This window comes from Panulirus ornatus, chromosome 22 (assembly GCF_036320965.1).
Source record: "Panulirus ornatus isolate Po-2019 chromosome 22, ASM3632096v1, whole genome shotgun sequence".
Classification (NCBI taxonomy): Eukaryota; Metazoa; Arthropoda; class Malacostraca; order Decapoda; family Palinuridae; genus Panulirus; species Panulirus ornatus.
Window position 1 is genome coordinate 13,077,920 of NC_092245.1, and position 25,076 is coordinate 13,102,995.

The 25,076-nt window shown below is 47.7% G+C and overlaps 1 protein-coding gene across 4 annotated transcripts in view; it reads left to right on the forward strand.

Moving 5' to 3' along the window:
* The first annotated feature begins 16,961 nt into the window (after window positions 1-16,961).
* Window positions 16,962-25,076, forward strand: part of LOC139756560 (rho guanine nucleotide exchange factor 10) — a 70,709-nt gene continuing 62,594 nt past the window's right edge. Inside the window, exon 1 of one of the 4 annotated variants that reach the window (XM_071676160.1) lies at window positions 16,962-17,120. The gene's annotated coding sequence lies outside the window, so the exon portion shown is untranslated. The remainder of the gene's footprint in view (window positions 17,121-25,076) is intronic. The other 3 variants (XM_071676161.1, XM_071676162.1, XM_071676163.1) reach the window with 3 other exon arrangements.

Sequence of the window (25,076 nt, forward strand, 5' to 3'; positions counted from 1 at the left end):
ATAGAAAGCCGCGGTATGCAGAGGGGGGGGGGGTGCCTGTAGCTATATAAAGTTAGCACGCAGTATAGAAGGGTTGGTATGCTATGTGTATGTATAGACCTGTGACTCACCAGGTATGGGAAAGGGAAGGGCAGGGGGAGGAGGGGGTTGGTATCACCTGCAGGTGAAGGTAGGGGACGGTGGGAGGGATGGAACAGGTCTCGTAAAATTTGACGCTCTGAGACGGGTGGGGGTCGGGGTGGATAACGAGAGAGACTCGCCCGTCTTTTTGGACAGACTGGGTGACAGAGAGAGAGAGAGTGAGTGAGGAGGGAGAGGAAAAAGGGGGAGTTCTAAAGAGGGTGCATGGGGGGGCGAGGGGGGCTGTTAGTGGCTGTCTATTCCGACCCTTACCCGGGTGTTGGTGTTAGAGCAGGAGTAGGAGGAGGAGGAGGGGAAGTGTGTGGTGAGGAAGGTAATGAGAATGACGAACGAGATGTAGGAATTGTCTCTCGTTGAGCGAGAGATGCTGGGAGATGACGAGATCATGAGGACGGTCTGCAACGTACTAATTTGAGTTCTGGGTGTGTGACGGGAACGACCCTTGAGCACGACCATGTGACGACCCTTGGGTGTGATGGTCCTGGTGTCTTTAACCTGACCTACAAAGGGTTAGGTCAGAAGGCGAGGTCAACATAAGGGTCATACCGTCGACCTCAAGCGTCGCACAGTCGTGGTTTTAGGACCATTGCATCACTCACTGTGTTCATTCATTGATCACCCAGGCTGTTAGTATTGGCAGTGCTCACGACAGCGTCCACATGGGGCCTACCTGACCCAGCAGGTTGTGGAGGGAAGGTGGGGGCCTTCATGTGGTTGCAGCCCCAAACAGCCTGATTGATCAGAGGTGCAAAAGGAGAGCTTGACTGGTACAAGGGAGTACCTAAGTACCGTGGAAAACCAGATGTCAAGACCTGCTCGAGGGAGGTGAGGGCGTTACCTGCTGGAGGAAGTAGAGAGAGAGAGAGAGAGAGAGAGAGAGAGAGAGAGAGAGAGAGAGAGAGAGAGAGAGAGAGAGAGAGAGAGAGAGAGAGAGCATGTGAACGAATGAATGAGGTTAGAAAAAAATGTAGTAAAATATGAGAAGACAATAATGTAGGAAGTGAGTGAATGAGAGAGGCAGGAAACTAAACAGTGGAATGACCTCTGTAACGAGTTAGAAACCTAACGAGCGGTTCAAAGAGAAAGCTTGAGAGTGCGGGTGTAGGATATCATTTATGGAGTGGGTGATACAAACTGTGTTTGTGTGTGTGTGTGTGTGAGAGAGAGAGAGAGAGAGAGAGAGAGAGAGAGAGAGAGAGAGAGAGAGAGAGCTAGTTAGATAGTGAGGAGGGTAGAGGGGCAAGTGGGTTGGTGGTCTGGGGTAGAGAGAGAGAGAGAGAGAACTGGTGTGCTGGTCTGCGGACCGTGAAATGTCGGAGGGGTTCTCCCCTGTGTGTGTGTGTGTGTGTGTGTGTGTGGCTGCCGAGGCCTCTGTACCTGCCAGCACCTCAATGACCCCCCCCCCCCCACACACACACACACACCTCCCCCCCATCCTCCCATGCCACACCTCAACCGTCTCGTCAGACCCCAGTCTCGGTCGTGTCTTCATAGTCTGACCTCTTCCTGGTGAGCGTGTTTATGCTCTCGCTCTCTCTCTCTCTCTCTCTCTCTCTCTCTCTCTCTCTCTCTCTCTCTCTCTCTCTCTCTCTCTCTCTCTCTCTCTCTCTCTCTCTCTCTCGTCGTCAATCCGATCTCTCGTGTCTTCAGACGCGACCTTCATTTCTTTAACTTAGTTAGAACAGCTTTTCGTTCACTCCCACCTTCGTGTGGCTCCTGCTTCCCTTACGCATTATACATGCACGTACCTCCTCTCCCTGGCCTGGCTTGTCTTCCCACAGGTGCTCCTGGCAGGTGTTGTGCCATGTAGCGGCAGCGCGTTAAGCTGGGGGGGTGGGGGGGGGGGGATAAGCCTTGGGTACGATTCCCGGGCGTGGAAGAGCGTGAGGAGAGGTCCTTCGCAGACACCCGTCTGGGTGTTTCCGTTTACCGTGGTGTAGAGTGTACGTTTATCGTGGTGTAGTGTGTACGTATGTGCCCTGCATCTAGGGTTTACACCTGTGTGTGTGTGTGTGTGCGGGCCCGTATATATCTCGAGAACAGTTTATATAGGCAGTTTAAGGAAGAAGGTTAAAAGTCCATAACTAGTTGATGACTGGCGATGATGGATCGTTCGATCAAAGTGACCTACGCACACACACGCTCGCGGGGATCGACCCAGATGCGCCATGATATGATATTGTCGACTTTTACCTCACGTTTCCACTGACCACCGGCATGACGGAAATGTTTTACAGATGTTGATTTGATATTATTCATTTCACTGAATTTGCCTTGACGTATTGCATGTGTAATTGATTCGTGGAAGACCTTTTTTTTTTTATCATGTCCTCATATGAAGCTCATCTGTGTGTTGTATTGCTTTTAGTTTCCCTTTGTGTGTTTGTGTAATTACTTGTGATGAACTGTTTGTGTTGTATGAGGAGGAAGTTTTACACTCGTGGGGGCCCCCATCTGTTGACTGAATAGTGAATATGAATTGAAATTAAAACTGTCCAGTTGTCAATCATCCATACTCTTAGGAACTAATCCCATTCATTTTTTTTTTTTTTTACATACATCAGGTCAGGTAGATAAAGTGAAATTACATGAGATAATGAGGTTGAATGTCGCTATCCTCACTACAGAATAATGTAAACATATAGCAGACAATTAGGACAGGTAACGGGAGACCTGTTTCCCTCCAACAGAACTGCATGTTGAAGATATTGGCACTAGTTTGTATATCTCTTTACGTAATAGCTGTAATAATCATCAATATTGTTGCCACAGGTAATTAGTGATTGTAATTATCAGGCGTATTGTAATTATCAAGCGTATACTTCAAGGTTCTCTTTACGTAATAGCTGTAATAATCATCTATATTAATACCACGGGTAATTAGTGATTGTAATTATCAGGCGTATACTTCAAGGTTCTCTTTACGTAATAGCTGTAATAATCATCTATATTAATACCACGGGTAATTAGTGATTGTAATTATCAGGCGTATACTTCAAGGTTCTCTTTACGTAATAGCTGTAATAATCATCTATATTAATACCACGGGTAATTAGTGATTGTAATTATCAGGCGTATACTTCAGGGTTCTTCTTCCCTCACAGCTCGGACTGAGCCCAAACTGCTGAGCTGGGTCTTATGATCGACCAAGCTGTTCGAAGCCGCGGCGCACACAGGCCTAGGTAGGCAACCCAACCTGCCTACCATTGCACCGCCCCGTCACACTGGCTGGCTTCGCGTTGTGACAACAACCCCATTCCATAGGACTGAATTCCAGTGCTTTGACAACCCTGGTCGGGTACAACAAGCCCAGAATGTTGGCTCTTAATTGTAGCGTAGCGGTTTTCCTGGGAGCGATTTTCTGCGCGGTGAGCAACGAGAGAGAGAGAGAGAGAGAGAGAGAGAGAGAGAGAGAGAGAGAGAGAGAGAGAGAGAGAGAGAGAGAGGTTTGTGTTCGTACTTTCCCCCCGTCCGTGGCTGACTCCAAGCCCTTTCCTTCTGTAGTAATGATGGTACGTGTGTGCTGGCTGTGTTGGTGCTGTATTGATTGTTCATGTGTATTCTGTATTGGTACTATGTATTGCACTAGTTATTCATAGATATGCTCTACTGGTATTTCATATTATCTGTGTTTGTTATTCACAAGTATCCTGTATGAATACTTCATATACATGGTGTGTTAATACGCTGTATGAATAACCGATATGTATGCTTCATTGATATCATGTATTTCTGTACCAATACTTCGGATATATATTTTTACCTAATATGTATGCTGTATTAACATTTATTTTGTATTTGGTTTGAATGTATTATTACATGGAAGGCAGGTGAGGTAAGCTGCTTCCAAGAAAATACAAGCGCCTGTAACCTAAGCTGTGCAGTTAATACGCTTAAGCTTATGTATACGTCAAGCTGGTTTCTGGGATCGTCTTCCCCACTGCTGAGCCTGCCACCACCACCAAACTTAACTGATGAGGGCTTGGTTTACCGGGCTATTTGGTGCTGTGAGTGTAGTGCTGATGACTTCATTTGCAGCACACACACACACACACACACACACACACACACACACACACACACACACACACACACACACACACACACACTGAGAAGTTATTATCGAGTGTTGTTGATACAAGAATTACTGTCCAAGTAACGTGAGGAGAAAGCAACAGAATATGGTACGGTGTTCGGTGCGAATTTTAAAGTATTCTGTGTATTTTCCCCTATTTGCATTCTTTCTCTCTCCCGCCTTTTTTATGCGGTGTGAAAGAGGTCATCCATCGGTCCCGTGCGAGCTTTGTGTATGCTTGACCCGTCCAGATCTCCCCGCTGATCAGCCAGGCTGTTTGTGTTGGTCGCTTACCACCGGCTATCGTAACCACTGGGCTCTCTGTCTTCATGTGGGGAATCACGAGTCGTCTCCTTGTATTCCAAACGTCGATTCTGCGTCGGGTCTTCTTCCCTACGATAAAGATAAGATGGCATCATCATCATCATCATCATCATCGCCACCATCGCCATCAAAGAAAATGGGAGAGCTTTGAGGACTTTTCAAACCCGATACACTAGAACCAAAATGATGGTTGTAACATTCAGGGCATTCGTACCCACAGCACCGAAACTGGTGGTCGTCGAGATTAACTTTTACAGCCAGTGAAGTTGTCAGGATAGAAAATGTAGTGCCTGTGTTGTGTTGGCTAAGGGTCGAGCACATAAAGTACTCTTGAGAGACGAGCATGTCTACTCCCAGGGGTCGCCTAACACCACCACAGTGCCTGGAATACAGACGACACACTAACCTTCGAAGTGACCACCAACACAACGAAGCAGCAGCAGCTAGCAGCTAGCAGCTTGGACCCAACCCGAGCTGTTGGGGTACGAAATCCCTGAAGACTTTTCCCAGGTCTACTCCAGCAGAATCGTTGAAAGATTCAGGATTTAGCAAGTCGATCTTGTTGACTCTGCCACACCTTTCTCTTCTTTTCTACCATAGCGAGGTATCGTCTGGGACAGACGACTGAGGATTCGAGAGAGAGAAAAAAAAATGAGAATCCTCAGATGGTTCCTTTTTGGTTTTGTGCTTTCAGAAGGTCCTGGTGCACGATGAAGGATTTCTAGACTCCTCCTGCCCCCACCTCCTATAGTCCTATGATCTTCAGGAGATCCCTGGGTCGTATACTCTCTCTCTCCTTTGTACTTACATAAGATGCAAGTCGGAAATGAATCTCCTTATGAACGTTAACTTCAGTAGAGCCATTTGAGCTGGCACAGGGCCACATTGAGGCCGACTTGGCTGACAGATTGATCGATTGTGAATCATCGTTTTAGTGCTTCATAATCTTGACACGGGACGAGGGCTGTGGTTCAGAACCGTCTGGTGACCCATTAAACCTAGACTTGTTGCTGCTGGTAAGTGACGTTTACCATGAGAGTCAGGAAGTGAAGCCTGATGATGATGATGATGATGATGATGATGATGAAGATGATGATGATGATGATGATGATGATGATGATGATGATGATGATGATGATGATGATGGTTTGCAACGATCACCAAAATGTTTACTAATATGATTTACGAGTAAATGAGGACAGATAATTGTAGACTTGATGGTTCATTGGCGAGGTTATTTGCTGGAGAGTCAGTGGGAAGGATAGATAACAGGAGACCTCATGATCTATGCCGTGGTTATCTGTTAATGGACCGTAGTAGTGTCTTAAGATTTTGATATTATTTGTAGTAGAGACAGGACACTGAAGCAGAAGGCACCTACTCACAGTGCATTACGAAAAGAGTATACGGCCATGGAAGTGTATAGGAAAGTGTGAATGGGAAATAATTCCTGATCTGAATGGCTTTATTTTGTGTTTCATATTTGTACGTACGAAACGGAACGTTCCTTGACTTTATTTTGTGCAGGCATTTAACGTTTATTTTCATCATTTGAAATTTCCCCATTAATCACACCGTTCTCTTTCTTCTCTTGCTTTAGTTAATGGTTTCCCAAGCACTTATTTTTTAAGTTAATGAGTTCTATCACCGAAATGCAGTTGTGTTACACTGGAGTCTAGATATGCCATGTTCCCTCACCACTTCATCAGTTTATCTAAATTTCGCCGTATCTTAAGTTAGGAAGCTTTCCTTTGACTGGATATCATTTTTTATATCGTTTCATCGACGAATCTGGGATTCTTCTGACGAGTCCTGTTTCTAGATTACTGATATAGATGAAGCAAAGTGTAGGGGGTCTAGGATTAATCCCTGTGGCACCCCACTTGTCACGTCAGGCCAGCCGGACGCTTCTCCATGTTAAGTACCGCGCATTGTGTCCTCGCTCTGAGCCAGTCCATCATCCGCGCGCAGATTTCCATTTCACTAGAATTCAAATTAGATCATCGAGAACGTATACTTTACATTCACGTCTTTAACTGGGTGAGAAAACACAGCCTAAACTTCTTGTGTACGTGGCGTTCGTCACGTTCATTCGCGGGGCTTATTTGGAAAGTATATTGCTTGAACGTGATGTTGTATATTCTGTGCCATTTATAGTCTGGCAGAGGGAAGCAATGGATGTCGAGAGGAGGGCTGAGGGAGGACCTGGGACCCTCCAGGCCCTAGAGGGAATCATTAAGGCCTCGCTCGCGTAATGAACACCCAATAGAGGTTGACGGCGGGAACCCTAGGGTTGGAAGACCGTCAACTATGACATAACCAAATAAAGCGGCCTGGGATGGGATGGGGGGAGGGAGAGGCGGCTCGGTTGGGTGGATATGGAGGGAAGGGGGGGTGGGGGCGACCACCACCACCACCTGTTGCTGTGTGGACCGCGCACCGCGTCACGCCTGCCTGTTCCTACCGCCCCACCTTCCCCCTGATATTGCCCACGCCACCCCGGTTCCCTAGGTGTCACCACGCCCTCTCCCACGCTCATCAAGTCGATCGCCTCCATGCTAACTCAACCTCGAGATGCTGCCGATGACACCCTTCTTGTCATACCCAGGTTGTGACCTCCTCCTCCAACCCTCCTTTGCCGACACAGGAGCCGGGGACAACCTCAAGGTGTGGCGGAGGGGGTAGACTGTGGTGCGCGAGTATCAGAGGTGGACGAGTGTAGGATGGTATGATGGCCAGGGCATTCCAGACATACCCAGGATGCCTCAGGTTTAAGTGCCTGGCGAGGAGAGACTTAAACACGAATTCTACTTTTGTTTTCCTTGTGGTGTTGAGTACCTGAATGAAAGGCGACTGCTCTGGTCGGTATGCGGGAATGGTACTGTGTGTCGCAAGGCGTTGCTTCGCTGATTTACATCTGCCTAGCTAGTAGGAAGTTTTATTAAAAGTTTATCGTCGCCAGAATAGCCATTTTACCGATAGTAGTCGAGGAATGAGAGAGTTTTGCTTCGTAGTTAAAGGCGACCAAGAACAAGAATAATACTGTATTGATTGAGCTTCAGCCAAAGGATGGGAGGACACAGATATACGTAGCAGTAAGCAGGGGAGCTTTAAAGCAGAAGTGGAGGTTGATGTAGTGATTCGATCCCATCCTCCCTGTGGTTAGGATGGGATCGTTTATATAGGAATCTGCACGAACTCGGATGATCTCATTTGCAGGTTGTGGTGTTGACCTTTGCCGGGCGTGGGTCGTTTTTTTCTTCGAGACAGACCGTGTTCCCCATTTATACCAAGCCGTAAATCGGGGGCGAGGGATCTCCTGTGGCAGGAGTGGACGGTGGCGAGGCTTGTACAGTGGCTGTGTGTATGTGTCTTTTGCCGTGGCTGTAGCTACGTGCGTGGCTATTGACTGATTCATGAGGTTCCTGGAACTCCCTTGATGTAATTGCCATTCGGGCGGTAGCTGGAAGCCGAGTGGACTGGCTGTGGATCCCTCGGCGCCCGACTGATCTACTATTTCTACCCTCCACCACCGTCTAGGTGGCGCTGTTGTTCCTCCATCACTCCTCCCCTCAGCATGCCACCACTTTCTTCCTCCTTCCCTCGCACTCCGCCGTCACCACGCCCGTCTTGGACCACCAGCCACCACCCTGGAGACGGTGTCTACGATCGTCCACATTATCCTCTTCGTCCCCCTTGTGTCCATTGGGCTTCACCCAGTGAGGACTCTCCTCGCAGCTTTCGTGGGTCTATATTATAATCGTGTTTGTCATTTGGTCTTGCGTTATTGGAACTGTACAAAGATCCTTTTTTTTTCTTTTTGGTATTTCTATCAGGAGCAATGTTGGCGTGAGTACGGCTCGCCGTGGTTGGCGTGAGTACGGCTCGCCGTGGTTGGCGTGAGTACGGCTCGCCGTGGTTTCTAAGATGAAGGTGGATCTGCGGGAGTCTGGGTATTGTAAGACGCTCAGCTGTATTCGTGTTGTGGTTTGATATACTCGTCATTCCTGGCACCATCTTGAGCCTCTTAGCATCATCGTTCGTATTAAGGTCATTTTTATTCAGTCCAAAGATCGTGCAATTGTTCCTTTTTTCGTATTATCTTTCGATATTCCGTTCGTACTAGGGTGTCGTCGGTGAGGTGTGTGTGTGTGTGTGTGTGTGTGTGTGTGTGTGTGTGCGCTGCATCTTTCTTTCCTGCTCCTCCACTCCTTCCTCCTTTCCTTCTCTCCCTTCACCCATACTACTAGTAAGGTTGCGCCTCTGTTCTCATCCTCTGCGACCCATGCGGGCCGTTCGGTTGGGTACAAGTGGGCGGCTGCGGGCGTGAGCTTGCGGTCCTGCCGCATCTTGTCCACCTGGTTGTGCGGTCGGGTGTGTATTGTGGCAGGTGCGGGACCCGTGCAGGCGGAGAGAATAACCCGACGGATGGGAGGATGTGTTGAAAGGGTAAGCCGACACGGGGCCATCCCCGCGAGGGGATAGACCGTCCCTAGTGGAGGATCAGAACGAGGTAAGGAAGATGGATCGGGGACGAGAGGGAATCAGGACACGAGGTTATGACTTTGATGTGGATTGGCTGAGCAGGAGCGGATGGCAGGGAGGAGCATAAGAGAAGGATTGGTGAAGGAAGCGAAGGAAGCAAGTCTTGGAGAGGAGGAGGAGGAGGAAGAGGAGATGCGGAAAAGGAGGTAAGGAAGCGTTACAGAGGGAGGTTGGTAAAGGTAAAAAGCTCACCTGAGCTCGTAGTCTAGTTGGGCAGAGAGCCAGCACCCGCTCTCTCTCTCTCTCTCTCTCTCTCTCTCTCTCTCTCTCTCTCTCTCTCTCTCTCTCTCTCTCTCTCTCTCTCTTTCTCTCTCTCTCTCTCTCTCTCTCTCAGGGTACAATATTTGGGGATCTCGATTGAAGTGATGGGGGGGGGGGGGTGGTCATCGGTGTTGGGGGGGGGGGGAGGGTCCATTAATCAAGGAGGCCAGTTTGACGTCCCGTTGCTGACAACATGAGGAGCGATGCAGCCAGTTATGAGGTGAGTAGGGCCGTCGATAGTCGGTCCAACAGGGCTGTAGATAGGCGGTCCAACAGGGCTGTAGATAGGCGGTCCAACAGGGTGGTAGTTTGGCGGTTCAACAGGGCAGTGCATACGCCGCGGTCCGTTAGGGCATCAAGTAGTTGGTCCAACATGACAGAAGTGAGGCAGTGGAGTTGCGGATCAATCAGTCAGTCAGTTAGACTCGTGCATTAAGCGACCTTCACAACCCTGGTCGACATGTTTTTAGAACAGGACGACCCTGTTTCCCGTGACTCTCATCACAACATTAATTCGTGTGTGTGTCCCGTGATGATAAACACACCGCTGACATAGTCAGAGGTAGGGGGTGAGGCTTGGAATCTATGCCATGGTAAAAGTTATTGCGAAAAAAGCAATGCGTGTATGAGCCGGGTTTACGTTTAGTTTTGACAGATTACAGAAAGCATCAGTCAAACAGGTTCAATCCATTTTTTTTTCCCAGCGTCACAAGTTGACCCTCTGGGAGGTGTGCTTGCTTCCTTGTTTCCTGTGTCGCTGATGAGGCCAGAGTTGAGTATTAGTCTTTCGGACGTAACTCAGGAATTAACATTCTCCGCCGATGAAGATTTCAGGAATTTAAGATACAAACAGACGTAGATGGCTTTTTCAATGGGTTTTTGAAGATGAATGGTGTTCAAGGAAGGGGATGTTTCTAACTCTCTCCCTTTACGAATATCCTTAAATATCATGACTTGACTGGAATTGTGATTGTCGTAGATGTAGTAGATATTGTGAGGAGCTCACTTGAACAGTCGTGCAGCTGACGTATGAGACAAATCTGCGGAGAACTCGGGAGATCAAGGAAGCGAAAGCTCTGACGACATCGTTCAAGTCACTCGGGCTTGCCCAGCCTTCATCCGTGTGTGTGACGACGTCTTCGCTTGAATCTTGCTGGGTGGAAGGCGCACCGAGCAAAAGGACTTCAAGGTTTACACACACACACGCCCCTTTTGACCCCGTGAGTCACTTTACACGGGTGGGGAAAACGAGGATCCTTGCGGCGTAGACGTGAGAGACTCACTCGGACCCCAGTGTCTCTATAGGAAATGACTTGAGCGGACCTGAACGTGACACTCGTCATTCCATACTGGATTGATGGGCGGAAGAGCATATCAGTCGTGATAAGGTTGTCGAGGTTGTGACCTTCACGATCGGCTACCATAGAGAACCATAAGGAACGTAATAGGGAAAGCCATCGAGCCCTGTTTTTTTTTTTTTTTTTTTGGGGGGGGGATGACTAAGTCCTTCCTAAATGTGAGACTTAAGCAACCCGCAGCGGGCTAGCAGGCAGCAGAGCTGCAGCGCCTGACAGTGTTGTTGATCAAGGGTGGTATGTTTGGTATGTGCAATTAGTCTGGCCCTCAGCCAGGCTGTGGATCACCATGTAATCTGTCAGTACGTCAGCTGCTACAGCGGGGAGTGTGTCAGCAGTGCCTGACTCCGGCGCATGCAGGGCCGTGCATGACGGTAATGAGGGTCACATCCCCGTCCCCCTCCGCAGCGGAGGTCAGAAACCGCACGAACTTGACCTCGGCAACGCGTTTGAGGAGGTTTCTCTTCCTCGGCTCGTACATATGTTGTGGCTACAGCGTCCGGCGACCTCCTGGGTTCTCCTCCTCCTCCTCCTCCTCCTGCTGATAATGGTGGTATGGGTGCAGGACGAAGTCCTAGGTGGGTGCTGGTGTTGGACCTGTCGAAGTGAGAGGGGTCGGGGTTGTGTTGTATCGTAGGTTTAGAAGACGGCGAAGTTGAGAGTGTCGTGGCTTAATGAGAGGGGTAAAGTTCTTGGTATCGTGGCCTTATGAGAGGATGAATTTCTGGGTATCGTTGCTTTTACGAGAGGACGAAGTTCTGGAGTGTCGTGGCTTTATGAAGAGTAAATTCCAGGGTATATCACAGTCGTGTTATGTGAGGGCTGGTGTGTGAGGGTGTGGTCATGGCGTGTTGTGGCCGATATGAGATGGAGCGGAAAAGACTGACTTGAGAGCACTCGAGGAGGATGCGTTAAACTCAGAGTTCGAAGAAAAGTGTTAGTTTTCCTTTGGAACAAGTATGATTTTTCCCTCTTATTCTTCTATCTGAAGAAAACGAAATTGCGGAACTTTCTAAACCTCACAGCGTTCCCAGAAAACGAAAAAAAAAAACCCACTTTGGTAAGAAAAGTTAGAGAAGATTGACCGAAAATCTATTACCCCGAACCAGACTCTGGAGAAACAGAAAAAAAAATAGTGTTGCTGAAAATTTCGATTTTTTTTCAACTCCTTTGACGAGTCGTGAGGAAGGACCTTTGTCAACATGAGCATGTTGCACAAGAGGTAGTGTGCTGACGGAAATGGCTAATAAAGCAAGTATGAATCTTCGTTTAATGAGTTCCAGTTCACGGCTATGTCGACCCAAAGTCACAGTGATATTGGAGCAATGAGTAAGGTTTAAAGAACAGGCCGGAGGGCCGACCGATCGACTGGCTTTAGTGAAGTGAGTGATTTACAGAGTCCAGCTTCCAAGTCGGATGCTCGTGACTGTGACAGCTTATCTTTGTTGTGGTAAGATCTTGTAAAGATTATCAGGAAAATCTTTCGTGATTTTTTTTTTTTTTTTAGATTCGACATTAGTTTTAGACAGCAGTAACCTTGGAGCTGCGGTAGAAAAAAAAAATATTGAAGTGGGAATATGTAGACAAACGAGAACTGGGACCACAACAACTTCACGAGGAAAACACATCTGATATGTAAACAAGGCCAACCCCGGTACCTCCACTTTCTACGTGTTCCTGAGGGTGGTATGCTTTCACCTTTGTTGTCACTCCATACCTTCGGAAGCCATCTCAAACCGAAGGTACACAACCCATCCTCCATTTTCGTTTATCTCTCATTCCATAACCTATCCATACCCACAAGAATTGGGTTTCCAGGCATCTTTTAAAAGTGCTCAGACATTCTCTTCTTCGCACGTAACACAGATGGCCAAACTGAGTCTAGAAATCTCATGTTTATAACAGAAGCTTAGGAGATTCCCGGGCGGATGTCGGTCAAATTTATCGTTTTTTTTTTTTTTTTTTAAGATTCGCCATATCATTGCTTGACTCCGGCCATTGTTCATGCTGGCGTGCGCTTCTCTCAATGCTTGAACTTTGTGAAGAGTCAACAACGGCTTTCAGTGCGCCAGAGACAATAACATGATGTTCAACGGAGACCAGTATACGCTGCATTTTGAGGCAGGTGAAGATATTCATTTAAAACCTCCGTACATAACGCCTGGAGGGGGATCTACCGAGCCTTCATGTCCGTAAGGAAGTGGAACGTAAAGGGCCTGGGAATATGTTGGTCAGGTGACCTCGCTTTAGCAACAAAGCAACTATCGCTTCCTAAAGTGAAGAAAACGGAAAATCCATCGAACTCGAAGAAGGCCGAACCAATTTAAGCTAACGTATTAAAACGACGCATTTGGTTCCCCTTATTATAATACTGCTGTGTGCTAATCCTACCCTATAAGGCGAACAGATCGTAGGGACAAAAAAAGAAAAAAAAGGTATGTAAATGGTATCCACATCCAAATAGTGACTCATTCACAATAAGAAATTACCTGGAATTTCAGTAACGATGTAGCCTTGACCTCTTTTTAAAGTGTTAAGGTGCGGTATGACATGCAGATGAAAAGAATATTGGACGACCCGGTTCCCAGCGTGTGTAATTGAAAACAGCGTCGCACTAGAGTGAAGGACATAGGAGCCTGCGGAATTATATAAGGATGCCAGATGTACAATAACAGAAAACAATGACGTACGATACCAAGGCCGTTCGAGTCTTTACTCTCAAGATTTAAGAAATGTTTAGAAAAAAAAAAAACAAGATCAGAACTCTCTGATATAAACAAAACCGCTGTCTTGGTCATCCGGGTTGTGGTATAGTGGTAGCTGAGATCTGCCTGCAGACTTAAAGAGCTTGACTGATCAGGGTGGTGTGTATTTGTCTCATATTGGGTTATAAGGGTAAAGTTAAGACTGAAACGAATGAAAGGCTGGATAAGATTTAGTGTAGATTTGATATTAATACAATTAATTACAATCCATTCTGTAACCCTGTACCGTAAGCGGTCGTTAATGATTGTGTAACCTTGTACCCTGGACCCGACCGTAACCACCACGTCGTACCCCAGCGTGGACTATGCTGTGCCATCACATTGTACCACACACACCCTCCCACTTTGCTGTGACGTTTCTTCGCATCCTTGTCGTATGCACCTTCCCGTTCTTCGCCATCGTCGACGTTGTCATCCTCCTCCTCCTCCTCCTCCTCCTCCTCCTCCTCCTCTTCTTCTTAGTCCTCCTGCTCTCCGGTCAGTAGTAGAACCCATCAGGAGGGAACTCTGCCGACCTGGTCAGCGCGGCGGCGTCCAGCGGGGTCGCTGTTACGGCCACTCCCACTGCCCCAGAACCGGTATCCCGGCTGGCCCCACCAGATGCAGCCACACCATCAGGAGTGCTCCTCCTCCTCCTCCTCCTCCTCCTCCTCCTCCTCCTAGCCTGATGACGCCCAGAGACCTGGGAGGAGACTTCCAGGAATCTCATTGAGACCACCCTAACCCCAAGTGAAATACATTACTGGCATCTGAAAAGCTTCTGACTCCATCTGATAACAGCAGGGTGGTTCTATCCTGTGTTCGAACCTCTTTGAAGTCATGGGACGACTAGGAACATAGGACCACCATGTCAGACCTGGAATGAACCAAGACCCAGGACCACCATCTCAGACCTGGAATGAACCAAGACCCAGGACCACCATCTCAGACCTGGAATGAACCAAGACCCAGGACCACCATCTCAGACCTGGAATGAACCAAGACCCAGGACTACCATCTCAGACCTGGAATGAACCAAAACCTAGGACCACCATCTCAGACCTGGAATGAACCAAAACCTAGGACCACCATCTCAGACCTGGAATGAACCAAGACCCTCACAGGGACGAATTGACGCCCCTGTGGACAATCTGATGCCCTTTCGTATCATCTGAAATCTCTCCGACCATCTGGTGAGATCTGAAAACTTAATAAAGCTGCTTCGGACCATCGAACCATTTATGACCCCCCAGGGAGACTTGGTGGAACCCCCTGGTGCAGGTACCACTTAAAGTCGACGTGGGACCATACGAAATGACCGGACAATCCCGAGATTAACAGGGATCTCATGGGATTACCTGGGACGAGTTGGGACTTGTGATGTTCCTCCCAATATCATGGATGTCCTTATGTTGAAAAAAGTGGGTCTCTTGATTGGAGAGTTTACTCTTATCAGAGTTATGATTTGCGTCACCAGAGCTTTTCAATCACCTTTTTAAGGTTTCAACAGCGTCGGAGGCTATGGCTGCCGACGACACGCCAACACATCCATAAGAATAGACACTTCACGTGATCTTAAAACTACTTGATTGTGCTACGTAGGAGCGGCTGCGGTGGTACTTTCCCAAAACGTTGTCTCCCCTCCACTCTGTGTATCACTGGGACGTGGAAATCCCGTCGTGGGACAGTTCATTCGACGGCCGATGTTATTCTTGAATATGGAAATTGCAGAGACTCAATTTCGTTTCCTCCCCGCGATCCTGTTCAGTTTAATTGGCATTAGTTGCCTGGGAGAGAGAGAGAGGGGAGCAAGTTTAGTAGATTGGTGGGGAGGACGGATGCCCTGTTGGTAGAATTGGGAGGACACGATATCTGCGTTGTTCGAGGATGCTGGAGGCTGGGATGGCTGTAGGAGTTCGGCTGCTCGTGAAATTTAGGTGTTGATGTGAGATTTTAAGAGGTTAGGATGATTGGAGGCGTTTGATTCTGAATTTTTAGATGTTGGTTTAGGTTTCAAGAGGTCTGGATGACGATTTGAGGGTTTAAATCGTTTTAGTGGGAATTTTAGGTGTTTGTGTTAAGATATCAATCAAGGAGGATGGTGAGTATTAGAAGTTAGTATGATTTAGGGAGTTCAGGATCCGCCTAGATACTGGGGGATGGGTGTTGGAGAGGCTGTGGTCAAGAACTCCGGCCGAAGTTAACTCCGAAATGGTGTATATCTGGCGCCAATAGTCGCTCGTCTCTGCTGGCGTCGACTAGTTTCGTGACTGAGGCCATGACTCAAGTTCCTAACATTTACTCTTGGTCTGTTTACTTCCCTTTGCCTTCAGGTGACCAGCGAGATCGATTCAGCTGAAGGTATCCGGCAAGGTGACTTCCATGCGCGCCCCTCTCTCTGTGTCTTCTGTTCTGTTCGAAGATCGTGGCCATCCCTCCGTCGATGCTGTAGGTAAAGATTGGTTTGCTCTCGTAGTGACACCCCTCACAGCATAGCTCGGACAACGGCGGTTAATGGTCAGCGTTGTTTGAACTTCGTTGACCCAGCTTGGTGACGTCAGCTTTACTGCTACTCGTGTGTGTGTGTGTGTGTGGGAAGCGGGTGTTCCACCCTCTCTTGCAATCCCCCACTCGTTCCTCGTAACGTTTACTTGTTCCTCACACTGGCAGAGTCCAGTTACCACTCGCTATACTTGCTCATCCACTTCGGTTTGTCTTTTTGACGCGTGACTGACATAAAAGAAGAAAGGAACAGTATGGAAGAGGCCTTTGTACTTATTCATGTAAGAGGTATATATGAATTACTGCTGAGTTTGGGGAACCAGCCCACTTGCGCAGTGTACGGACTGTAGCTTCCATCTTAACGCCTCAGGCCTTAACAGGGCAAGCTGTGTGAACAGATTAAGCTGCAGGGGTAGCAAGGATATTATAGAGGACAGTCCCTCATACCAATATAAGGCAAGATATACTCCCCAGTATACCTTTCTCAGTTGCTTTATACGATATAATGTACCCGTTACACTGTCCATACTGGCCCTCTGGCTCACCCTACCCTTGCCCCTTTTTAAGTCTGTTTCCTTGGCTTAACAGGTGCTACACGATCGGGCAAGAACTTGCCCCCTTACTCCGGGTCTTGCCGCTGAGAGAGACAGGGCGAGTGTGTGTAGACGGGACATTAAGATCTTGAATTTAGCGGGCTTGGTCCAACTACCTGAGGTGTATTTATAGTGTGTAGCGGAGTTGTGGGGCTGGGAGGGTCGTGGAGGTAACGGAGAGAAGCGGCTGGTAAGGACCTGGGACATTAGGGTGTCGTTGATGATAGTCAAGGGCGAGAATGAGATGTTGACGGGGTCCTAGAACGTCAGGAGGTTAGGTGAGGTGGAGGCAAGTGTGTTTGTGTGTGTGCGAGCGTGTGTTTGGTGAGGTTCAGGAGGAGGTGTTGTGATGCAGGTCGCCCCGCCCTACCTCGCTCCGTCCGCGCCGCCCCGCACCGCCCCGCCGCCTTCACCCAGTCATTCAGTAGCAGAGCGGCGGCCGAACGCGAAGGATCGCTTGGCCCCCTTGCCTGGGTCCTGCCCGTGTGTGTGCGCGTGTGTGTGTGTGGTGTGTGTCCTGCTTGGCTCTTTCTGCCTACCTGGCGCACGCACCCGCACGCCTCGACCACTGTGATTACCTGTGTGTGTTTTGGGGATCCGTAGCCAAGTAGTCGTAAGACTACCGAGGGCTTGAAGTGGTGGAGAAACGAAAAGAAAAAAAAAAAAGAACCGTCGTCCAGCAGCTAAGGTTTTTGTGTGAAGATATCAGTAAGGCTGCTGGAAGAGGCAGTGGTTGCGTACTTTTAGGAAACCCTGAAGTGATGAGAGAGTAAACATGGAAACTGATTGATTACCCTCTCACAAGGGATTATCATTGAAACTTTTGTGGAAACTGTCCGCTGGAAAATGTATTGAACCTGATAAGCTTGCGAGACATGGGAGAGAAAAGAGAGAAAGAAAAAAAAAGCCTCCATCTGTGGTTGGTTAAGCAAGGATGTCGCAATGTACCAAGTGGAGGAGGAGACGTGCCCAGGTCACCCTGCGGTGTTGGAGATCTGCTGGTGATGATACTGGTGGAGATCTGCTGGTGATACTGGTAGAGATCTGCTGGTAATACTGGTGGAGATCTGCTGGTGATACTGGTAGAGTCTGCTGGTGATATTAGTGGAGATCTGCTGGTGATAGTGTTGGAGGACTGACTGGTGCTTTGTGCCACAGCAGTGTAAGAGGGAGGAGGAGGAGGGAGATTTGAAGCGAGTTTTCGTGTGGTTTGTCATAAGGATAATTAAGGACAAGATAAAGGCTTCCTGTGAGTGGAAGTGCGAGGTGGGAAGTGAGGAGAGTTCGGAAAGGAAGGCGAGTGGAAATCCTCTTTAAGCAGGAAACCTGTGAAGTAAGCATGTTCTTGCCTCCACCTTGACCCCCATCTCCTCCTACTGCTCCCTTCGTTCTGTTGCTGGTGATGTCGAAATGATATTCATTACCGTGATACTTGTTCCTCATTACCTCACTTGAAGATCGTGTTCTTTCTTTTTTGTTGTGCAGTGAAATGAAAAAAAAAAAGAATTGAAAGTAACTGGAGACTGGTTTGACGCATGTAGTCCCTTGGCTACAGTAATTTGTAGGTCGGTGCTGGTGCGTGATCCAGCTGTTAGAAGCCTTAATTCAGGCTTGAAGGATTTCTGAATTTATGTGACGCAGGAGGTCTTGGCGACCCTGCCTGTTTTATTCAGGATGAGATGGGTATTATTTTTTCCCGTGTAGGGGTAAGAAAAGGGTGTTATTGATGGGGAACTGGCAGAAATATGTGTGGCTGCTAAGCACACAATAGTAATTGATTGTGACAAGTGTGATCGTCTGGGACTAGCGAGGGAACGTACTTGATTTTTCCTGAATGTTGAATGTGATAGAAATCTGATTGTTTTGGTGACACGATCAGGGGAGGAATACGAATGGTGGTGGTAGCCACAGGGACTGGAGAAGTATGGATGTTGATAAATGCTTTAGAACAGAGCTGTGATTGGCCATGATTTGCTTTGGGACAGAGCTGTCATTGGTTAGGTCATATAACCGTTGATTGGCTTGGACTGATCCTTGATCGACGATGATTGGCTTGGATAAAGCTATCACTGCTGGTTAACTCCTCCCCCACCTCCAGTGATGGGAGTGTGCTTTGGTCAGAATACGAGGAACCATCATGGGTGATGATTGTCCTGGGACAGAGCTGTAAATGAAAGGGTTCCTCTCTCCCCCCGCATTACCCTTGGGTTTCACGAAAAAAGGGGGAAGGGGGAGGAGCAGTGCTAGCGTGACGTACTGGGAATGAGGTCAGCCGTTCTAGGAATCCGGCCGAGGAACCTTGAGTTAAAGAACCATTATAGCTATTTAGTTAAAGGTTTGGGGGGAGGGGTGGGGGGTGGAGGGTGTCGATTCAGTGGAAGTTGAACCACTGCCGCCACTACCTGCCTAATTAGAGGGACTGGGCTTACGGTAGGTGTGTATTCAGTGGGACCTGGACCATTGGGTGCTGTGCATTCAGTGGGTTGAACTAGTGGGTTCTCTGTATACAGTGGGTTGGACTTAACGGGTGCTGTGTATTCAGTGGGATGAACTAGTGAGTGCTCTGTATACAGTGGGTTGCACTTAACGGGTGCTGTGTATTCAGTGGGTTGAACTAGTGAGTGCTCTGTATACAGTGGGTTGGACTTAACGGGTGCAGTGTATTCAGTGGGTTGAACTAGTGAGTGCTCTGTATACAGTGGGTTGGACTTAACGGGTGCTGTGTATTCAGTGGGTTGAACTAGTGAGTGCTCTGTATACAGTGGGTTGGACTTACGGGTGCTGTGTATTCAGTGGGATGAACTAGTGAGTGCTCTGTATACAGTGGGTTGGACTTACGGGTGCTGTGTATTCAGTGGGTTGAACTAGTGAGTGCTCTGTATACAGTGGGTTGGACTTAACGGGTGCTGTGTATTCAGTGGGTTGAACTAGTGAGTGCTCTGTATACAGTGGGTTGGACTTACGGGTGCTGTGTATTCAGTGGGATGAACTAGTGAGTGCTCTGTATACAGTGGGTTGGACTTACGGGTGCTGTGTATTCAGTGGGTTGAACTAGTGAGTGCTCTGTATACAGTGGGTTGGACTTACGGGTGCTGTGTATTCAGTGGGTTGAACTAGTGAGTGCTCTGTATACAGTGGGTTGCACTTACGGGTGCTGTGTATTCAGTGGGTTGAACTAGTGAGTGCTCTGTATACAGTGGGTTGGACTTAACGGGTGCTGTGTATTCAGTGGGTTGAACTAGTGAGTGCTCTGTATACAGTGGGTTGGACTTAACGGGTGCTGTGTATTCAGTGGGTTGAACTAGTGAGTGCTCTGTATACAGTGGGTTGGACTTACGGGTGCTGTGTATTCAGTGGAACGTGGACTAACGAGTGCTGTTTATTCATTAGGAATTTGTATGTCAGGACTTACTCAGATGTTGACAGTGTTGGTGTGTTGTGGACCTGTGCGAAAAGCAACTTCCAGGGCACTTAGGGAACTGAGGGTTAATAAGTGTGAAAGCAGTAACGGCGGAACTTGAAGTGCATGAACTTTGTATACACTGTGACCTTTTCTATTTCGAGGCGCTGTATCCATTGTTTGTATTAATAGGAGGTGGGTTGGCACTTCAGCTATCGCTAAGCACCTCTTGAACGTCTCTTGAGTGAGTGGGTGTGGAATGTGTTTAGTGGGATTGAGGTTCTTGAGTCGGATTTGCAGTAATTTGTATTCAAGAGTAAGTTAACCTCGGACAAGATTAGTATCCCTCAGAAGAGCCTTTGAAAAGAGGTTCAAATTGTCACATTGCAGCAGTTTTTTTTTTTTTCCTGCACTGACTGGTAACGTTATAGTTTTGAAGGCTCTTCTGTCGTCACCCAGTCCAAGCTGTGTGTGTGGGCCAAAGTCTTACTTGCAACTGTAAAAAAGTTCTTGACCCATAGAGGTACGTAACTAGCTACCTCATCTTGGTTGGTCTGACACCCCTCGTAATTACCTGTCCCAGACCCATTTTTAGATCCCCTGGGAAAAGCCTATGGGTCTAGATAATGAATATAAGGGTTGGCGAAGTTTCTGAGAAAAGGGGGGGAGACCACAGATTAAGATCCACGAAGGATTTAGAAGTGATAAATGACTGAGGGGAGGGGAGGTGTTCACCCGTGGTGATGTAGGATGCTCAAGAAGACCTTATTTTAATGGGTTCCTGTTGAAGGGGGGGGAGGGATCCGTCCCTGGCAGTCGGCGATGCGTTACGGGAACGAAGGACGTCTCGTCCATTATCCAAGCGACGCAGCGGGAATATGTTATCGTTGTGAAAGTCTCCGACGGTGAAAACGCGTAGGTAGCAGTGTCGAGGTGACAGGCGAGGCCCACGGCGACCGGTGCAGCGGTGAAGGCCCATATCTGCTGCTTCCCCACCACCCTCCTCATCCTCGTTGTCCGTGGCGTGCCGGGCTGGTTTCCTGTAGTGGTCTAACTTCATCCTATGCTCCAGTAGGGTTTGGTGGAGCGTGTCAGTGGCCACCGTTTCCAGAGATTCGATGCTTCATCACCCAGGGTTTTGAGAGAACTGTATAACCCAGTTTCACTCTCTCTTTTTTTCGCGTCTTAAAGTTCTCATTAATTCGCTTCGGTGGTTTGTTTTCGATTATTTAAGTGATTCGGAGTGATTGACCTCATTGTTTCAGTCTGTGTTGTATGAACTGTATGTCACGTATTTTATTGTCTTAAGTATTTCACATTTTCGTATGCATAATATCAGCGTTTTCTCGGCCGTTACGTGTGTGTGTGTTTCATTGTGGTGGAACCTTCGACAGTTTCTGCCTGACTGGTAGAAGGTTTAAGTGGTCCAGACTGTGAGTATATGTGCCTATCCCGTGAGAGAAGTGCTCTCAAGGCCTATATAGGATTTAACTCTGTTGTGCTTAACGTCGTACTCAAGGATCGTACTATCGTGCTCTGGGATCTTGTTTTCGTGCTCTAGGATCATACCGTCGTGCTCAGGGATCATACCTTCGTGTTGAGGGGGGGGTTTATCATACGTTGTGATAATATAAGAGGTCGATAGTTTTTCTGCGAGCGTCGTAACGTGTCATGAAGTAACGTAACTCTCTCGGCCTTGCTCCTCGCTTCGGCTGCACCGGGTCATGTGATTTGAGTCCCTCCCCCCTCCCCGGCCCCCCTCCCCCGTCCATCCTATGGCTGTGGTGACATTTAACTATCGCCTGGTGCACTTGCAGTGCCCCTGAAACGTTTTTGCAATGATAGTCAAGTTCTGATAGCAACTTCGTGTTGCTCTCTTGTTTCTGAGAATCTTTTAACACGCATGAAATTGTATTACACTCTGGGACTCTGAAAATATCATTGTCTGCCTTTTTCAAACGAAGTTTATTTATTAGAAATTCTTTTTAAAAAATGATTGGAATGTTTATGATTGAAATATGAAATGTGTATTAGATATGGTTTATGTAAAACATCTCTGAAAATGTGGTGGCTATATTGTCATAAAGTGTTGCACTGAAACCACCAGCGAGTCGAGACTGCTTCAGATAAATAGCTCGAACGACAGCTGAACGAGGCGCCGAAGATCCGAGCCACCAGGAAGCGCTTCGAACTAGCGTCAGTTGAAAACTAGGCCGTGGTGGAAGAGGTAGTGTGAAGACCTCGGTTATATGTGGTGCTTTTGTTTTTCATCCGGGTTTTAACAGGATGAATTCCGAATGACGTCAGGATTATCACATGCGTTTATTTAGCCATGTCTCGTCAGCGATCGCTCCGCCTGATTGTAAGTATGATAACTTTGCCTTATATCTCTTTGAGTGTTTGGGTCGCCATGGTGGTTGGTTGGCTGGTCTGGTCCAGCTCCGTGCTCAGGTTTGGAGTGTTTATTTATGTGTCGTGATGATATTGACCGTAACTAATGGTGCAACCAGAGGCTGGAAATGTTAAGAATATACATATATGAATGACACTGGTGCTATAACAAGAGTAGAGACTTAGTATACACAAATGCTGTAGCATGTTGTTATTGTTTACATTGATTGGAATATGGCTGGTGATAACGGATCATGAGTTTGGTGGATGTAGCTTGACTTTGTTGAGCATAATAACCCCGGTAGTTGGTAGGTCTAAAGCCCAAAAACACCAGTCAACCGTACGTTTTCGGATGGGTTGTTGTGATAACGAACTTTAATTCGAAGTTGAGGGAGTCCTGGTGGGGGAGGTGAGTGCGCGAGGATGTTGCGCAGTAGCTGCTGCTGTTGCTCCTGCTGCTTCTTCCCAAAACATAGAATGAAGTCATGGCGATAATGGTCAGTGAGAGCTGGGAGGACCGTTGTGTTTCGCGCCTTTTGAAAGGTATGGGTATAGGAACTGCGGACGATCTTCCATTCCCCTTTGCTCCACCTATTGTCGTCTCCCCTGTTGTGTGGTGGGGTAGGGAAGATGGCAAAGCCGGGGAGGCTTTAGTGTGAGTTAGGGAGAGTGAAAGTTGTGCATTTCTCCTTCCTCGAGTAAAGGCAATAGAGAGTCCAAGTGTGTCTAGTCGACGATCATCAGAGAAACGACAACAGACAATGTTTTGATGTTAGTGCTGACATGTTCCTTGTTGTCTGGTTGGTCCAGAGTGGCGCTCAGAGAGGCTTGATGTACTGAACAGCCTGAAGGAGGCTGAAGCCTAGGTATTCATGGTTGGAAGGGAGATTGACATGCATGACTACGGTCGTGGTTCGGTGGTTGGTATGCGTGTTTTGGTGGGTGTATTTTATGATAGTTTTGGAGGTCTGGGACCTCACCTTACCGTACCTACCTTACCTTTCGATGATTTTGGAGGTTTTTCTACTGCAGCAGCTCCGTCTGGGAGTTCACACACCATTTTGGAATGGACGACGTGTATTTTTGTATTCGCATGATCCTTACCCAAGACAATTGATCATTTTTCACTTTAATGTTCCTGGCGAACACTTCTCAGCATTTCTTGATTACCTTGATTACAGCTTTGTCTCTAAAATACTTCCTACCGAATTGCATCATCGTCCTCATTCCTCGACAAACCAGAATTCTCTCCTCCACATACACACACACACACATACTTATTCATTTCCTCTCATTACCCGTTGGTCTTCATTCCACCTCCCTCTCTCCTCCCCGCTTTCATTACCCGGTCGGTTCGAGGCGGTACTTTCCCCAGTGCACCTAAAGCCTCACACTCTCGCAACCATCACGGATCCAGCTCCTCCCTGTCATGTATCACGGTGGCCTCGATCTCGTCCCTTCCTGCACTGGTAGCAGTTGTAACATTGACCTTTCCATGACCTTTGGGTATTGGATTACACGAAAGGGTGTCTTGGGTGTTGTAGGGTACCGTTTGTGGGATTGGTATGTGTCCCTGGGGTTGATTGGGTGCATGTGTGTATTATATACATACGTACACACACATACACATGGGGCCCCACATTTTTAGAACTGCCATTCCTTACTGTACAAATAGGTAGGTACACATACGCATACTCATGCTCACAGACATGTACATACACTTGGCTTAGGCTGGGGTATGTGTATATGCACATACCTAGGAATAAAGACATGATATATACATAAAGGGATGGGATACCAATAGTGTAAATCTCTCTGCCCGTAAAAAAAAAGGTTGTAATCACAGATCACAAGTAGTAATCACACACACACACACACACACACACACAGAGGACGTGTCACCTGTTACACAACAGTTGGTTATGGTTATAGTGTTGTACTGTCGTCCCTTAGCACAATCCAAGCGAGCCAAATTGATACTCCCAGTGCAATCAGGATTAAGGTAGCTTTATGCATTTCTTTCATTTTATATTTTTTCATGCGAATATTAGCCCAAGTTCGTTGAGATATTGCTGTTGCAGAGGAGGTAAAACTTTGTTTAATTAAAGTTGTGTGTGTACATCAAATTTCAGGGTATACTGTTTGATTAGTAGAAGTATGTAGGTTGATGATAGATTAGCTGATAGGTCTTTTTTTTTTTCCATTGATGGAAAAAGGTAATGGATGTTTATGGATTGAGGCCTGGTATGACGTCAGCAAGGACTGTACGTTGTAGAGAAATTCGAGAACTTGTTGGTTAGGTACGTATGTTGAGTGTACCCAGCCGCCCAGGTTGTGGAGGGTACATAGGTTTGCCTCCAGCGGCCTCAGACAGTCTGACTGATCAGGGGGGGGGGGGGGGGGGGGTTACGGGTGGCAACGGAGAGAACCTTGGTGCCAGACCCAGCTGTGGAGGTACAGATAAGACTCGAGAATCATGCTAAGGTAAGGTGGAAATGTACCGGATGAACCTCGTTGCTCCAAAGGGCACCGACGCAGACAGTAACAGCTCCCTAAATCAAGTCGCTCTGTTAGAAGAGTCCGAATGCTTAACAGAATGGGTGTGAAAAGGAGTTAGTGAACAGGGGATAGATGATCAACTGCGTATGTGAGTTCATTCCACTGTCTTTTTCGTCATAAGTAGCTTCGTTTGAGTCCATGTCACAGTCCATGCCACACACACACACACACACACACACACACACA